The sequence below is a fragment of the Phocoena sinus genome, chromosome 12, assembly GCF_008692025.1.
Source record: "Phocoena sinus isolate mPhoSin1 chromosome 12, mPhoSin1.pri, whole genome shotgun sequence".
In the NCBI taxonomy this organism is placed as follows: domain Eukaryota; kingdom Metazoa; phylum Chordata; class Mammalia; order Artiodactyla; family Phocoenidae; genus Phocoena; species Phocoena sinus.
The window spans coordinates 33579865-33584152 of NC_045774.1; the positions used below are offsets into that span (position 1 = coordinate 33579865).

The 4288-nt window shown below is 36.5% G+C and overlaps 1 non-coding gene across 1 annotated transcript; it reads left to right on the forward strand.

The window, feature by feature from the left end:
- Window positions 1-332: 332 nt before the first annotated feature.
- LOC116763814 lies at window positions 333-439 on the forward strand. Its single transcript, XR_004352629.1, has one exon. It is a non-coding gene; the product is annotated as a U6 spliceosomal RNA (small nuclear RNA).
- Window positions 440-4288: the final 3849 nt, after the last annotated feature.

Consider the following 4288-nt stretch of genomic DNA (forward strand, 5'->3'; position numbering starts at 1 on the left):
TTGTCTTTGAGAAAGCTTATAACTGGAGAAGAGGACCCTTAGGCAATTTCTCATGGGAATAACAATCACAGATATTCTTAGAGAAAAAATGACTGTTTCTCCTTCCCTGTCACAACTCGGGGAGAAAACTTTTGTTATGGTCAGTAGAAGTAAAAGCACAGCTCTGTCTGAAGAACAAATGCAGAAAATATAATCATCTTGCCTTTCCTATCAGTTACTCATTAGAAAACTACTACCATAATTCAGTTTATCAAATTTCCAATTAATTGTGTACATGATTCTCATTTGCTACTTAGGATAACTTAGAAAACTATTATTCAAAAAGTTCTGTAGTGCTCACTTCGGCAGCACATATACTAAAACTGGAACGATACAGAGAAGATTAGCATGGTCCCTGCACAAGGATGACACACAAATTCGTGAAGCGTTCCATATTTTTATGAACGGATAAAGAAGATGTTGCACATATATACAATGGAATATTACTCAGCCATAAAAAGAAACGAAATTGAGTTATTTGTAGTGAGGTGGGTAGACCTAGAGTCTGTCATACAGAGTGAAGTAAGTCAGAAAGAGAAAGACAAATACCATATGCTAACACATATATATGGAATCTAAGAAAAAAAAATGTCATGAAGAACCTAGGGGTAAGACGTGAATAAAGACACAGACCTACTAGAGAATGGACCTGAGGATATGGGGAGGGGGAAGGGTAAGCTGGGACAAAGTGAGAGAGTGGCATGGACATATATACACTACCAAACGTAAAATAGCTAGTGGGAAGCAGCCGAATAGCACAGGGAGATCAGCTGGGTGGTTTGTGACCACCTAGAGGGGTGGGATAGGGAGGGTGGGAGGGAGGGAGACGCAAGAGGCAAGAGATATGGGAACATATGTATATGTATAACTGATTCACTTTGTTATAAAGCAGAAACTAACACACCATTGTAAAGCAATTATACTCCAATAAAGATGTTAAAAAAAAAAAGCTCTGTAATAAGGATATTGAGAGGGATAACAATTTTATATCAGCAGTCCAATTTACTATACTGATTTTTTTGTGCAATATTAATATCTTCATAAATGTCCTAATGTTCTTGATTTTTTTTATCTTTATAGAGCATAAAAAGAAAAGCTCAACCAAGCGCTATTCCATTTTTTATTTATATAACAGCAAAATCTGTATGTATCTAATAACTGGTTGACTAACCCAGAAACACTGGAGATAGGTCTATAATTAGTTGTTACATTTATATATAACAGAGCAAAATACAAGCAGCTATTTATGGTTACTGCTTCACCGATTCTGAGAATAAATTTGTAAAGTCATGTGTGCATGGTGTAACCGTTCCATTTTTGTTGTGTTCAATAATATACACAGAACATTCCAGTGATTAGGGGATTGCCATATCACATTACCCCGTGATGAGCAACATCTCTTATTCAGTGATGAATTCAACAAATTCTTTCCATGTTTACCTCATGTCATTTTATAATTATAAATATCTCATAGATGCAGAGCCAAGCAAATCATTGATGGCAGAAGGAAAATAGTAGAATGACAAAAGGCAGGTCATAAAGATGTCTGACAAGGAAGAGAAGTGGAAGAGGCACTTGCCAACACTAAATACTCTGCTAACCACTCCCTGTTAGGAAAGATCCAAGTGTTGTATTGTCCAGAGGTTCAAGAATCCTTCCTCCACCCACACAAAACCTTTCTTTAAGTCAGTAAGCACAAGCACTTAATGAACATCTGCTATGTTCTTACCTTGGAATTTGGACTACGTGGGATTCAAATACACATCAAGTCTGGACAGGCGAGGAGTTTACAATCTATTTGTGATGCTGTAGGTAACACACAAAATCATTAAGGTCTAATGAGTGGGACTTATCTAAAGGAAATAGTAGACTGAATCCAAACAAACTCAGTAGGGCTGAGGGTATCTTCATGGAGTAGGTAGGGCCTGTGATGAGGCTTAAGGGTTGGCCATGATTTTGTGAAACTAAAGGAAAAACAATTTCAAGCACTGGAAATAAACACATAGGGTTAAGTTGATGTTACGTATCCTGATAGAAATAATCCTCTGATTTCTAATGGAGTTGATTAACATGGTTATTGGAGAGAATGTGGGTAAACATTTTAAGGTACAGGGAAAACAGAAATAAAAATTGTCTATACAAAAGAAAAGAAAAAGATCAAACACTAAATGAGAGGTTCAATGATACAGAGCAGTGAGAGACAAATAAATACTTGTGATGACTGAAGTACTCAGTGATATAGGGCAGAAGAGACAAAGGCAACTAATATTTATGCACGACTTCTATGCCCAAGAAATGTGCTAAGTGTCTTATTAAACTGTAACCAAATTAGGTATCAATGGCTTTATTGCAGTGTCCTCCAGATATCCCTGATGGTATCCCTAATATTCTACAGTCAACCAGGACCAGTTTATAACTTTGGACATGACTCCTCCTAAAGACTGGGTGATAATGGAGGAGAATTCTTGAACAGTAACTTACTTATACTATGATATAGAGTAGCCCAAGCCCTAGGAGCTATTTACCCTGGCCTGCCTCCCCATGTCCATAGGCATCTCAGACCTCACCTCCAAAAACTCTCCTAGCACCTCCAAGCCTCAGAAATGTCTCTGCCCTGATTGAGGTACCCATTCAAACCTGTCTAAACCAGATTTTTTAAAGTGTTGAAACTCATTTCCTTCAAGAAGAGAATTTCTTTTTCTTCCAAAGTCTCCATTTTTCTCAATCTTCCATTTTTCTCCATCTTCGTTTTGCTTCCATTATCTCAGCAAACATCCATATCAAATCCTCTACATTTCTGATCCATCTAATGCAATGACTGCTGCCTGCCTCTCCAGGCTCTTCAGACTTCAGAGACTTCATTTCTTCCTACAAGGTTGACAGCCACTACTGGCTGTTGACCAATCAGCCTGCTTCTGTGCCATTGGGCATACTGGTATGTTGTTTGCCTGCCTTTTCTAAAGAATCATTACCTCCATTGTGAAATCTAGCCTAACTCCCCAAGGTAGATTTAATTTTTCATTCTTTTAAAAATTTCTGAGTACTCTTCTAGGCCAATCACTAGTCTAGGAACTGGAAATTTAATGTTGAACAAAACAGGTAAGGTCTCTGCTCTTACAAATTGAGCATCCAATTCTGAGAATTGGAGACATTAGAGCTTTTTCATCAATATTTCATACCAAGCATACCTCTCCAAAGTACATGGTAATGTACTTTCTTGTTTCCTTGTCTTTTTCTCATTATATTATAAGAAGCTTAATAACAAGTACTGGGACTGTCACCTGAGGGTCTCTGGTGCCTAGCAAAGCACCCGGAAAATAGTTCTGCTATTCAGCACTCAAGGGAGCATTGTCATTAGTCAATGTCAGTGGAATCTTGGAATCACGTTTAATAAACTGAACTTTTCACATATCAAAAGGCTTTTTAACATTATTATTATTATTATTATTATATATGATAGCAGCTTTTCAGAAAACAGCTCTTGCTATTTTCCAAATTTGGAAAGTATCCCCTAAGCCCAATACCAAAGAGTTTATTATTTTTCTCCTAAGGATACATTCCCTCTAAAAATACTTCAAGAATTGTATAAATATCATAAACCTTTTGCTAAATGATTCCTTGTTTAATAAACATCAATAAATGTTTATTGATTAGTTTCAATTTTGCCCTCCTTCTCAAGTGTTTTTCTTCATAAATACATTGAGTTGTTATTGTTGTTGTTTGGAGGAGGGCTGCTGGTGGTGGGTTTTTGCTTTTGCCATTGTTTTGCGTACTATTTAATACATCTGTCTTCCATCTCTGGAAACTGGGAACTGACTGAGAGAAAACAAAGAACATCAGTAATCCTAAAACATGTTCATTCTTTATCTTTTTTATTTTTCACTCTAAGTCAACAGTTTCTGTTTAGCTCTCCTCTAAGGTTTAGATCTTTAGACTTCACAAACTTCTGTTTCTTAGTTTATATACTCTAACTTCTGAAAGAAAAAAATGACTTTTACTTATCTAATTGTATCTCCACCAATTTTCTATAACTTAAGCTGTCACTTTCAGCTCCTGAGTCAAAAATATTCTATGGGGCAGATAGCAGCTTCTGCTCATCACCTTTTCTCTATCACAGATGGAGGCCAAATGTGCAAAATATACAGAAAGATTTTAGGACATTATTTTTCTGAGGCAACATGACTGATGTCACTTTGTATTCTTTCTCATCAACTTACTATCTTTTTTTTTTTTTGTGGTACGCAGGCTT